The sequence below is a fragment of the Pseudophryne corroboree genome, chromosome 1, assembly GCF_028390025.1.
Source record: "Pseudophryne corroboree isolate aPseCor3 chromosome 1, aPseCor3.hap2, whole genome shotgun sequence".
Classification (NCBI taxonomy): domain Eukaryota; kingdom Metazoa; phylum Chordata; class Amphibia; order Anura; family Myobatrachidae; genus Pseudophryne; species Pseudophryne corroboree.
Genome location: NC_086444.1, coordinates 156,875,146 through 156,889,217, shown reverse-complemented (window position 1 = coordinate 156,889,217; position 14,072 = coordinate 156,875,146). Strand labels below are relative to the sequence as shown.

At 49.3% G+C, this 14,072-nt stretch overlaps 1 protein-coding gene across 1 annotated transcript in view; it reads right to left on the bottom strand.

Moving 5' to 3' along the window:
• LOC135058152 (E3 ubiquitin/ISG15 ligase TRIM25-like) overlaps window positions 1-13,837 on the bottom strand; it is a 48,119-nt gene extending 34,282 nt beyond the window's left edge. Inside the window, exon 1 of the mRNA XM_063963735.1 lies at window positions 13,584-13,837. The gene's annotated coding sequence lies outside the window, so the exon portion shown is untranslated. The remainder of the gene's footprint in view (window positions 1-13,583) is intronic.
• Between the last annotated feature and the right edge of the window lie 235 nt (window positions 13,838-14,072).

The window sequence follows — 14,072 nt, the reverse complement described above, 5'->3', positions numbered from 1 at the left end:
TTCGTTCTTCTGGCTCTGCAAGGGAGACGGCGGAGCAGCCTCGGGACCGGACGACCGAGCCTATGTTCGATCCCTCTGGAGCTAATGGTGTCCAGTAGCCTTAGAAGCCCAAGCTAGCTGCAAGCAGGTAGGTTCGCTTCTCTCCCCTCAGTCCCACGTAGCAGTGAGTGTTGCCAGCAGATCTCACTGAAAATAAAAAACCTAACAAATACTTTCTTTTCTAGGAAGCTCAGGAGAGCCCCTAGGGTGCATCCAGCTCTGGCCGGGCACAGATACTAACTGAGGTCTGGAGGAGGGGTATAGAGGGAGGAGCCAGTGCACACCAGATATAGTACCTAATCTTTCTTTTAAGAGTGCCCAGTCTCCTGCGGAGCCCGTCTATACCCCATGGTCCTTACGGAGTACCCAGCATCCACTAGGACGTCAGAGAAATAAAAAATAAAAACAATACAGCAAATAGTAAAAGGCTACACAGCAGCACTTGTGTTAGCACTAAAAAATAAGAATTTACTTACCGATAATTCTATTTCTCGTAGTCCGTAGTGGATGCTGGGGACTCCGTAAGGACCATGGGGAATAGCGGCTCCGCAGGAGACTGGGCACAAAAGTAAAGCTTTAGAACTACCTGGTGTGCACTGGCTCCTCCCCCTATGACCCCCCTCCAAGCCTCAGTTAGGATACTGTGCCCGGACGAGCGTACACAATAAGGAAGGATTTTGAATCCCGGGTAAGACTCATACCAGCCACACCAATCACACCATATAACTTGTGATCTAAACCCAGTTAAAAGCATGATAACAGAGGAGCCTCTAGAAAAGATGGCTCACTACAGCAATAACCCGATTTTTTTTGGTAACAATAACTATGTACCAGTATTGCAGACAATCCCCACTTGGGATGGGCGCCCAGCATCCACTACGGACTACGAGAAATAGAATTATCGGTAAGTAAATTCTTATTTTCTCTAACGTCCTAAGTGGATGCTGGGGACTCCGTAAGGACCATGGGGATTATACCAAAGCTCCCAAACGGGCGGGAGAGTGCGGATGACTCTGCAGCACCAAATGAGAGAACTCCAGGTCCTCCTCAGCCAGGGTATCAAATTTGTAGAATTTTACAAACGTATTTGCTCCTGACCAAGTAGCTGCTCGGCAAAGTTGTAAAGCCGAGACCCCTCGGGCAGCCGCCCAAGATGAGCCCACCTTCCTTGTGGAATGGGCTTTTACAGATTTTGGCTGTGGCAGGCCTGCCACAGAATGTGCAAGCTGAATTGTACTACAAATCCAACGAGCAATAGTCTGCTTAGAAGCAGGAGCACCCAGCTTGTTGGGTGCATACAGAATAAACAACGAGTCAGATTTTCTGACTCCAGCCGTCCTGGAAAACTATATTTCCAGGGCTCTGACAACGTCTAGCAACTTGGAGTCCTCCAAGTCCCTAGTAGCCGCAGGCACCACAATAGGTTGATTCAGGTGAAACGCTGAAAACCACCTTAGGGAGAAACTGAGGACAAGTCCTCAATTCCGCCCTGTCCGAATGGAAAATCAGATGAGGGCTTTTACAGGATAAAGCCGCCAATTCTGACACGCACCTGGCCCAGGCCAGGGCCAACAGCATGACCACTTTCCATGTGAGATATTTTAACTCCACATATTTAAGTGGTTCAAACCAATGTGACTTTTGGAACCCAAAAACTACATTTAGATCCCAAGGTGCCACTGGAGGCACAAAAGGAGGCTGTATATACAGTACCCCTTTCACAAACGTCTGAACTTCAGGGACTGAAGCTAGTTCTTTTTGGAAGAAAATTGACAGGGCCGAAATTTGAACCTTAATGGACCCCGATTTCAGGCCCATAGACATTCCTGTTTGCAGGAAATGTAGGAATCGACCTAGTTGAAAATTTCTCCGTCGGGGCCTTACTGGCCTCGCACCACGCAACATATTTTCGCCAAATGCGGTGATAATGTTTTGCGGTTATATCCTTCCTGGCTTTGATCAGGATAGGAATGACTTCATTCGGAATGCCTTTCTCCTTCAGGATCCGGCGTTCAACCGCCATGCCGTCAAATGCAGCCGCGGTAAGTCTTGGAACAGACAGGGTCCTTGCTGGAGCAGGTCCCTTCTTAGAGGTAGAGGCCACGGATCCTCCGTGAGCATCTCTTGAAGTTCCGGTTACCAAGTCCTTCTTGGCCAATCCGGAGCCACGAATATAGTGCTTACTCCTCTCCATCTTATAATTCTCAGTACCTTGGGTATGAGAGGCAGAGGAGGGAACACATACACTGACTGGTACACCCACTGTGTTACCAGAGCGTCTACAGCTATTGCCTGAGGGTCCCTTGACCTGGCGCAATACTTGTCGAGTTTTATAAACATGTGGAAGACTTCTGGGTGAAGTCCCCACTCTCCCGGGTGGAGGTCGTGTCTGCTGAGGAAGTCTGCTTCCCAGTTGTCCACTCCCGGAATGAATACTGCTGACCGTGCTATCACATGATTTTCCGCCCAGCGAAGAATCCTTGCAGCTTCTGCCATTGCCCTCCTGCTTCTTGTGTCAACCTTTCTGTTTACGTGGGTGACTGCCGTGATGTTGTCCGAATGGATCAACTCCGGGTGACCTTGAAGCAGAGGTCTTGCTGAGCTTAGAGCATTGTAAATGGCCCTTAGCTTCAGGATATTTATGTGAAGTGATGTCTCCAGGCTTGACCATAAGCTCTGGAAATTCCTTCCCTGTGTGACTGCTCCCCAGCCTCGCAGGCTGGCATCCGTGGTCACCAGGACCCAGTCCTAAATGTGCGGCCCTCTAGAAGATGAGCACTCTGCAACCACCACAGGAGAGACACCCTTGTGCTTGGTGACAGGGTTATCCGCTGATGCATCTGAAGATGCGACCCGGACCATTTGTCCAGCAGGTCCCACTGGAAAGTTCTTGCGTGGAATCTGCCGAATGGGATTGCTTCGTAGGAAGCCACCATTTTCCCCAGAACCATTTCATTGATGTACTGAGACTTGGCTCGGTTATAGGAGGTTCCCGACTAGCTCGGATAACTCCCTGACTTTCTCCTCCGGGAGAAACACCTTTTTCTGGACTGTGTCCAGGATCATCCCTAAGAACAGAAGACGAGTCGTCGGAATCAGCTGCGATTTTGGAATATTGAGAATCCAATCGTGCTGCCGCAACACTACCTGAGATAGTGCTACACCAACCTCCAACTGTTCCCTGGATCTTACCCTTATCAGGGAATCGTCCAAGTAAGGGATAACTAAAATTCCCTTCCTTCGAAGGAGTATCATCATTTCGGCCATTACCTTGGTAAAGACCCGGGGTGCCGTGGACCATCCATACGGCAGCGTCTGAAACTGATAGTGACAGTTCTGTACCATAAACCTGAGGTACCCTTGGTGAGAAGGGTAAATTGGGACATGAAGGTAAGCATCCTTGATGTCCTGAGACATCATGTAGTCCCCTTCTTCCAGGTTCGCAATCACTGCTCTGAGTGACTCAATCTTGAAATTGAACCTCCGTATGTAAGTGTTCAAGATTTTAGATTTAGAATCGGTCTCACCGAGCCGCCCGGCTTCGGTACCACAACAGTGTGGAATAATACCCCGTTCCCTGTTGCAGGAGGGGTACCTTGATTATCACCTGCTGGGAATACAGCTTGTGAATGGCTTCCAAAACTGCCTCCCTGTCAGAAGGAGACATCGTTAAAGCCGACTTTAGGAAACGGCGAGGGGGAGACGTCTCGAATTCCAATTTGTACCCCTGAGATATCACCTGAAGGATCCAAGGGTCTACTTGCGAGTGAGCCCACCGCGCGCTGAAATTCATTGAGACGGGCCCCCACCGTGCCTGATTCTGCTTGTAAAGCCCCAGCGTCATACTGAGGGCTTGGCAGAGGCGGGAGAGGGTTTCTGTTCCTGGGAACTGGCTGATTTCTGCAGCCTTTTTCCTCTCCCTCTGTCACGGGGCAGAAATGAGGAACCTTTTGCCCGCTTGCCCACGAAAAGACTGCGCCTGATAATACGGCGTCTTCTTATGTTGAGGCGACCTGGGGTACAAACGTGGATTTCCCAGCTGTTGCCGTGGCCACCAGGTCTGAAAGACCGACCCCAAATAACTCCTCCCCTTAATAAGGCAATACTTCCAAATGCCGTTTGGAATCCGCATCACCTGACCACTGTCGTGTCCATAACCCTCTACTGGCAGAAATGGACAACGCACTTAGACTTGATGCCAGTCGGCAAATATTCCGCTGTGCATCACGCATATATAGAAATGCATCTTTTAAATGCTCTATAGGCAATAATATACTGTCCCTATCTAGGGTATCAATATTTTTAGTCAGGGAATCCGACCACGCCAACCCAGCACTGCACATCCAGGCTGAGGCGATTGCTGGTCGCAGTATAACACCAGTATGTGTGTAAATACATTTTAGGATACCCTCCTGCTTTCTATCAGCAGGATCCTTAAGGGCGGCCATCTCAGGAGAGGGTAGAGCCCTTGTTCTTACAAGCGTGTGAGCGCTTTATCCACCCTAGGGGGTGTTTCCCAACGCACCCTAACCTCTGGCGGGAAAAGGGGTATTATGTTCGGTGAGGAAAAACTACCTGTAGTTTTCCTGAATCTGAGAAATTAAATGAGGTGTGTGATGATGCGTGGGTTTCCCCCGATAACAACTGATCATTTCTAAAATGTTATTGGCATTATATCCTTTTGGTGGTACTCGTATTATCAGAAATGTGTAAAACATTTTTTATTTCCTCAATCATGTAACGTGTGGCCCTACTGGAAGTCACATTTGTCTCTTCACCGTCGACACTGGAGTCAGTATCCGTGTCGGCGTCTATATCTGCCATCTGAGGTAACGGGCGCTTTAGAGCCCCTGACGGCCTATGAGACGTCTGGACAGGCACAAGCTGAGTAGCCGGCTGTCTCATGTCAACCACTGTCTTTTATACAGAGCTGACACTGTTACGTAATGCCTTCCAACAGTTCATCCACTCAGGTGTCGACCCCCTAGGGGGTGACATCACTATTACAGGCAATCTGCTCCGTCTCCACATCATTTTTCTCCTCATACATGTCGACACAAACGTACCGACACACAGCACACACACAGGAAATGCTCTGATAGAGGACAGGACCCCACTAGCCCTTTGGGGAGACAGAGGGAGAGTTTGCCAGCACACACCAGAGCGCTATATATATACAGGGATAACCTTATATAAGTGTTTTTCCCCTTATAGCTGCTGTATTTTTAATACTGCGCGTAATTAGTGCCCCCCTCTCTTTTTTAACCCTTTCTGTAGTGTAGTGACTGCAGGGGAGAGCCAGGGAGCTTCCCTCCAACGGAGCTGTGAGGGAAAATGGCGCCAGTGTGCTGAGGAGATAGGCTCTGCCCCCTTCTCGGCGGCCTTATCTCCCGTTTTTCTGTGTATTCTGGCAGGGGTTAAATTCATCCATATAGCCCAGGAGCTATATGTGATGCATTTTTTTGCCATCCAAGGTGTTTTTATTGCGTCTCAGGGCGCCCCCCCCCAGCGCCCTGCACCCTCAGTGACCGGAGTGTGAAGTGTGCTGAGAGCAATGGCGCACAGCTGCAGTGCTGTGCGCTACCTTGTTGAAGACAGGACGTCTTCTGCCGCCGATTTTCCGGACCTCTTCTGTCTTCTGGCTCTGTAAGGGGGCCGGCGGCGCGGCTCTGGGACCTATCCATGGCTGGGCCTGTGATCGGTCCCTCTGGAGCTAATGTCCAGTAGCCTAAGAAGCCCAATCCACTCTGCACGCAGGTGAGTTCGCTTCTTCTCCCCTTAGTCCCTCGATGCAGTGAGCCTGTTGCCAGCAGGTCTCACTGAACATAAAAAACCTAAAACTAAACTTTTCACTAAGCAGCTCAGGAGAGCCACCTAGTGTGCACCCTTCTCGTTCGGGCACAAAAATCTAACTGAGGCTTGGAGGGGGGTCATAGGGGGAGGAGCCAGTGCACACCAGGTAGTTCTAAAGCTTTACTTTTGTGCCCAGTCTCCTGCGGAGCCGCTATTCCCCATGGTCCTTACGGAGTCCCCAGCATCCACTTAGGACGTTAGAGAAATAGAAATAAGTAGTTTGGTGAACACGCATTTTTTTTTTTTTTTTCTAAATTACAAAAAGATTAGTTTGCAGAAAGCAAAAGCCAAATGATCAACTGTGGAGAATGGTCTCAGAAGGATCAAACTAAATGGCTGGTAGGACTGAACATTAACATGGAAGACTACCTGGAGAAACGGCCATACAACACTACAGAAAATTGCTTGCAGTTTAATATGCCTATGAACTCCCAGCCTTGTGGAGGGTGTGTTTGGAACACCAGCTTGTGCTTCTCAAGAGGCCCTTCTGTAATTTAGTGATCCCTGCTAGCAGTATTACTACATTTATATTTCTCTATCGTCCTAGTGGATGCTGGGGTTCCTGAAAGGACCATGGGGAATAGCGGCTCCGCAGGAGACAGGGCACAAAAAGTAAAGCTTTAGGATCAGGTGGTGTGCACTGGCTCCTCCCCCTATGACCCTCCTCCAAGCCTCAGTTAGATTTTTGTGCCCGGCCGAGAAGGGTGCAATCTAGGTGGCTCTCCTAAAGAGCTGCTTAGAAAAGTTTAGCTTAGGTTTTTTATTTTACAGTGAGTCCTGCTGGCAACAGGATCACTGCAACGAGGGACTTAGGGGAGAAGAAGTGAACTCACCTGCGTGCAGGATGGATTGGCTTCTTGGCTACTGGACATTAGCTCCAGAGGGACGATCACAGGTACAGCCTGGATGGTCACCGGAGCCTCGCCGCCGGCCCCCTTGCAGATGCTGAAACGAGAAGAGGTCCAGAATCGGCGGCAGAAGACTCCTCAGTCTTCTTAAGGTAGCGCACAGCACTGCAGCTGTGCGCCATTTTCCTCTCAGCACACTTCACACGGCAGTCACTGAGGGTGCAGGGCGCTGGGAGGGGGGCGCCCTGGGAGGCAAATGAAAACCTTTTTTGGCTAAAAATACCTCACATATAGCCTCCGGGGGCTATATGGAGATATTTAACCCCTGCCAGAATCCGTTAAGAGCGGGAGACGAGGCCGCCGAAAAAGGGGCGGGGCCTATCTCCTCAGCACACAGCGCCATTTTCCCTCACAGAAAGGCTGGAGGGAAGGCTCCCAGGCTCTCCCCTGCACTGCACTACAGAAACAGGGTTAAAACAGAGAGGGGGGGCACTAATTTGGCGTTAGAAATATATAAAAAAGATGCTATAAGGGAAAACACTTATATAAGGTTGTCCCTATATAATTATAGCGTTTTTGGTGTGTGCTGGCAAACTCTCCCTCTGTCTCTCCAAAGGGCTAGTAGGTCCTGTCCTCTATCAGAGCATTCCCTGTGTGTGTGCTGTGTGTCGGTACGTGTGTGTCGACATGTATGAGGACGATGTTGGTGAGGAGGCGGAGCAATTGCCTGTAATGGTGATGTCACTCTCTAGGGAGTCGACACCGGAATGGATGGCTTATTTAGGGAATTACGTGATAATGTCAACACGCGCCAAGGTCGGTTGACGACATGAGACGGCCGACAAACAATTAGTACCGGTCCAGACGTCTCAAAAACACCGTCAGGGGTTTTAAAACGCCCGTTTACTTTAGTCGGTCGACACAGACACAGACAGGGACACTGAATCCAGTGTCGACGGTGAATAAACAAACGTATTCCTTATTAGGGCCACACGTTAAGGGCAATGAAGGAGGTGTTACATATTTCTGATACTACAAGTACCACAAAAGAGGGTATTATGTGGGATGTGAAAAAACTACCGTAGTTTTTCCTGAATCAGATAAATTAAATGAAGTGTGTGATGATGCGTGGGTTCCCCCCGATAGAAAATATGGGCGGTATACCCTTTCCCGCCAGAAGTTAGGGCGCGTTGGGAAACACCCCTTAGGGTGGATAAGGCGCTCACACGCTTATCAGAACAAGTGGCGGTACCGTCTATAGATAGGGCCGTCCTCAAGGAGCCAGCTGACAGGAGGCTGGAAAAATATCATAAAAAGTATATACACACATACTGGTGTTATACTGCGACCAGCGATCGCCTCAGCCTGGATGTGCAGAGCTGGGGTGGCTTGGTCGGATTCCCTGACTAAAAATATTGATACCCTTGACAGGGACAGTATTTTATTGACTATAGAGCATTTAAAGGATGTATTTCTATATATGCGAGATGCACAGAGGGATATTTGCACTCTGGCATCAAGAGTAAGTGCGATGTCCATATCTGCCAGAAGATGTTTATGGACACGACAGTGGTCAGGTGATGCAGATTCCAAACGGCACAAAGGTGTATTGCCGTATAAAGGAAGAGGAGTTATTTGGGGTCGGTCCATCGGACCTGGTGGCCACGGCAACTGCTGGAAAATCCACCGTTTTTACCCTAAGTCACATCTCTGCAGAAAAAGACACCGTCTTTTCAGCTTCAGTCCTTTCGTCCCTATAAGAGTCATATCTGCCCAGGGATAGAGGAAAGGGAAGAAGACTGCAGCAGGCAGCCCATTCCCAGGAACAGAAGCGTTCCACCGCTTCTGACAAGCTCTCAGCATGACGCTGAGACCGTACAGGACCCCTGGATCCTACAAGTAGTATCCCAGGGGTACAGTTTGGAATGTCGAGACGTTTCCCCTGCGCAGGCTCCTGAAGTCTGCTTTACCAAGGTCTCCCTCCGACAAGGAGGCAGTATGGGAAAAAATTCACGAGCTGTATTCCCAGCAGGTGATAATTAAATTACCCCTCCTACAACAAGAAAAGGGGGTATTATTCCACACTATATTGTGGTACTGAAGCCAGAAGGCTAGGTGAGACCTATTCTAAATCTAAAAAAATTTGAACACTTACAAAGGTTCAAATCAAGATGTAGTCACTCAGAGCAGTGATAACGAACCGGGAAGAAGGGGACTATCTGGTGTCCCGAGACATCAGGGATGCTTACCTCCATGTCCCAAATTTGCCCTTATCACTAAGGGTACCTCAGGTTCGTGGTACAGAACTGTCACTATCAGTTTCAGACGCTGCCGTTTGGATTGTCTACGGCACCCCGGGTCTTTACCAAGGTAATGGCCGAAATGATGGTTCTTCTTCGAAGAAAAGGCGTCTTAATTATCCCTTACTTGGACGATCTCCTGATAAGGGCAAAGTCCAGGGAACAGTTGGAGGTCGGAGTAGCACTATCTCGGATACTGTTACAACAGCAGTGGTGGATTCTAAATATTCCAAAATCGCAGCTGATCCCGACAACAAGTCTCCTGTGCTTAGGGATGATTCTGGACACAGTCCAGAAAAAGGTGTTTCTCCCGGAAGAGAAAGCCAGGGAGTTATCCGAGCTAGTCAGGAACCTCCTAAAATCAGTGCATCATTGCACAAGGGCCATGGTAAAAAAATGGTGACTTCCTTCGAAGCAATTCCAGTCGGCAGATTTCATGCAAGAACTTTTCAGTGGGATCTGCTGGACAAATGGTCCGGATCGCATCTTCAGATGCATCAGCGGATAACCCTATATCCAAGGACAAGGGTGTCTCTCCTGTGGTGGTTACAGAGTGCTCATCTTCTAGAGGGCCGCAGATTCGGCATTCAGTTTTGGATGTTGGTGACCACGGAGGCCAGCCCGAGAGGCTGGGGAGCAGTCACACAAGGAAAAAATTTCCAGGGAGTGTGATCAAGTCTGGAGATTTTTCTCCACATAAATATAGCTAAGGGTAAATTTATAATGCTCTAAGCTTAGCAAGACCTCTGCTTCAAGGTCAGCCGGTATTGATCCAGTGGGATAAAACATCACGGCAGTCGCCCACGTAAATAGACAGGGCGGCACAAGAAGGAGGGCAGTGGCAAAAACTGCAAGGACTTTTCGCTGGGCGGAAAATCATGTGATAGCACTGTCAGCAGTGTTTCATTCCGGGAATGGAAACTGGGAAGCAGACTTCCTCAGTAGGCACGACCTCCACCCGGCAGAGTGGGAACTTCATGGGGAAGTTTTCCACATAATTGTAAACCGTTGGGAATTACCAAAGGTGGACATGATGGCGTCCCGTCTGAACAAAAAACGGCACAGGTATTGCGCCAGGTTAAGAGACCCTCAGGCAATAGCTGTGGACGTTCTGGTAACACCGTGGGTGTACCAGTCGGGTATGTGTTCCATCCTCTGCTTTTCATACCTAAGGTACTGAGAATTATAAGACGTAGAGGAGTAAGAACTATACTCATGGCTCCGGATTGGCCAAGAAGGACTTGGTACCCGGAACTTCAAGAGATGCTCACAGAGGACTTATGGCCTCTGCCGCTAAGAAGGGACTTGTTTCAGCAAGTACCATGTCTGTTCCAAGACTTACCGCAGCTGCGTTTGACGGCATGGCGGTGGAACGCCGGATCCTAAGGGAAAAGGCATTCAGGAAGAGGTCATTCCTACCCTGGTCAAAGCCAGAAAGGAGGTGACCGCACAACATTATCACCACATGTGGCGAAAATATGTTGCGTGGTGTGAGGCCAGGAAGGCCCCACGAAGAAATTTCAACTCGGTCGAATCCTGCATTTCTTGCAAACAGGAGTGTCTATGGGCCTCAAATTGGGGTCCATTAAGGTTCAAATTTCGGCCCTGTCAATTTTTCTTCCAGAAAGAATTGGCTTCAGTTCCTGAAGTCCAGAAGTTTGTCAAGGGAGTATTGCATATACAACCCCCTTTTGTGCCTCCAGTGGCACTGTGGGATCTCAACGTAGTCTGGGATTCCTCAAAACACATTGGTTTAAAACCAGTCAAATCTGTGGATTTGAAGCATCTCACATGAAAAGTGAACATGCTCTTGGACCTGGCCTGGAGCAGGCGAGTGTCAAATTGGTGGTTTTTTTCTCAAAAAAAAAAAAAAAAAAGCCCATATCTGTTTGTCCATTCGGACAGGGCAGAGCTGCGGACTCGTCCCCAGTTCTCTCCCTAAGGTGGTGTCAGTGTTTCACCTGCACCAGCTTATTGTGGTGTCTTGCGCCTACTAGGGACTTGGAGGACTCCAAGTTGCTAGATGTGGTCAGGGCCCTGGAAAATATAGGTTCCAGGACGGCTGGAGTCAGGAAAACTGACTTGCTGTTATCCTGTATGCACCCAACAAACTGGGTGCTCTTGCTTTTAAGCAGACTTTTGCTAGTTGGATGTGTAATACAATTCAGCTTGCACATTCTGTGGCAGGCCTGCCACAGCCAAAATATGTAAATGCCCATTCCACAAGGACGGTGGGCTCATCTTGGGCGGCTGCCCGAGGGGTCTCGGCTTTACAACTTTGCCGAGCGGCTATTTAGTCAGGGGCAAACACGTTTGTAAAATCCTACAAATTTGATACCCTGGCTAAGGAGGACCTGGAGTTCTCTCATTCGGTGCTGCAGAGTCATCCGCACTCTCCCGCCCGTTTGGGAGCTTTGGTATAATCCCCATGGTCCTTTCAGGAACCCCAGCATCCACTAGGACGATAGAGAAAATAAGAATTTACTTACCGATAATTCTATTTCTCGGAGTCCGTAGTGGATGCTGGGCGCCCATCCCAAGTGCGGATTATCTGCATTACTTGTACATAGTTACAAAAATCGGGTTATTATTGTTGTGAGCCATCTTTTCAGAGGCTCCGCTGTTATCATACTGTTAACTGGGTTCAGATCACAGGTTGTACAGTGTGATTGGTGTGGCTGGTATGAGTCTTACCCGGGATTCATAAATCCTTCCTTATTGTGTACGCTCGTCCGGGCACAGTACCTAACTGAGGCTTGGAGGAGGGTCATAGGGGGAGGAGCCAGTGCACACCACCTGATCCTAAAGCTTTACTTTTTGTGCCCTGTCTCCTGCGGAGCCGCTATTCCCCATGGTCCTTTCAGGAACCCCAGCATCCACTACGGACTCCGAGAAATAGAATTATCGGTAAGTAAATTCTTATTTTCCTGTATAATACTACTACTATATATTAGTGTTAAACAATATCAATAATATTCTACCTACTGTACTTTGAGTAGGGATGATCATCTATGACTCTAAATAGTCGATGGATTATGACCGGTGTCAAATACTTTTACCATCGACGGACGTAGGGGTGTAGGGGGGGGGGGGGGGAGGGAGGGACGACACCCAGATGGTTTCCCACGATCGATAGTTTAGTTCCGTCAATTTATTATTTTTTTTCATCCCTCACAGTGTCAGGTCATGGAGCTTAGCCAAACCCCCTGACACCTATGAAGCCACGCCCCCAGGCTCTGTTTGGCCCACATTTCATTGTACTGTAATGCATGGGTGACCATTGATGGGTAAACCCATCGATGGATCCATTCCAGATGGTTTTACACCATCGAGGTTATCAATGGTATCATCGCCAACGGCATAGACATGGACTTAAAAGTTCCCCCAGTACACATCACATGCCCGTCAGTCACCACGGGCCCCTACAGTATAATGGTGCTTCCCTCAAAAGCAAATTAACATCTGCCATGGATTGTGCTGTTCTGGCTCTCACTACTAAGAGTCGCCACTATATGCCAACTCAACCCTGGTATTCCAAATACACCCTTTATCTGCAAAAAAGTGTTCTTTTAGATAGTGCACTGGGGAAAAACCCATTCCCATGCTGACTGTCTCCATTTTAAACTCATGATCTCCACCTATAGTACCGACCTTTCCAAATAACTGTATTCCAAAACCCTTATCCATAACTCCCAACTGTCCCGATAATCGCGGGCAGTCCCGCATTGTTGGGACTGTCCCACCCGCAGGCCTTAGTTTCGCGTGGTGGGGGGGCAGTTGGGAGGCTGTCACTCACTGCTCTGGGCAACGGTGAATAGACGCTGTGCACAACTATTCACAGAGACAGAGGGACTGGGAGCATGCCAGCAGCTCAGAGTGCTGACCATGCCCTCTCAGTGACAGAAAACAGGGGCACAGCCAGTGATCGCGGCATTACCACAAAGCCACACCCCCTTTTGCAGCGGTGGGAGGTATGTAAGACTCGAGTGCTATCCAGCATCAGTTTAATATCACCCCTGCGATCTCCTGTCACTTTAGACGGCAGATTGTGTAGCGATAACTGAATTCCCCCCTGTGGTTGTTTGTAATAGACCCCCAGCTGTCCCGATTTAGGCAGGACAGTCCATATTTGAAGTTCTTCCCCTTAATTTCAGTCGGGACAGGTAAATCACAATCGGCAAGCAGGTATGGCCCAAGCAGAGATCGGCTGTCAGGGCCACACGCACCTACTGTTAGAAAAGGAAGGGGTGGGGGCAGGGGGGACGACGACAGGACAATGGCACTCCAACACATGGAAATCACTGGGCACACCCATCTCAGTGGCACCTTGTTTATCCAGCTCTGGATACAAATGCTGGCAGTCATGCCAGATCCCCATTAAGTTAAATCTGCTGTTTGAAAATTAATTCCCACCCTATCCCCACAGAGAACACAAACAATTTACACAAAACCAGGTCAGATACCAGCCCAGACAATACTGACGAAGCAAGGTGTTATTACAGGGGGAATGGGTCTGGCGGCAGAAGGGTGTACTAATATATACCTTTTCCGGACTGCAGCGTAACCCCCACCACCAGTGAGCGCAGTACCCGGCCCCTGACAGCCACTGACGCACCCGCGTTCCACTGACTCTCTCGCAGCACGGAGGCTCAAGGATGCGGCAACCTTAATCACAGCAGCCAGGCTCAAATGCGCGGGAAACCTCACTGAGCAGCCCGATCCCGTCTACCCCTGTGTACGGAGATTGAGAAGAGGCAGGTTGTGCGTACAAACAGGAGGGAGCGCCGGCTTTTGCAGTTTGTATATAAATTACACACAGGTGATGAGACGGAGGGCGGGATGTACTAAAGGGAAAATGCGGTAAAACCCCCGTTTTCGGGGGGTTTTACCGCATTTTCATATGTACTAAGTCACCCCCAACGGGTTTACGGCGCCGGGGGTATTGCCATCTTTTGATGGCGATACCCTATAGAAGACCTCCCTCCGGCCCTCCCTCCTCCTCTCCCGCAGCCACAGCACAGTCTTGTCTCCT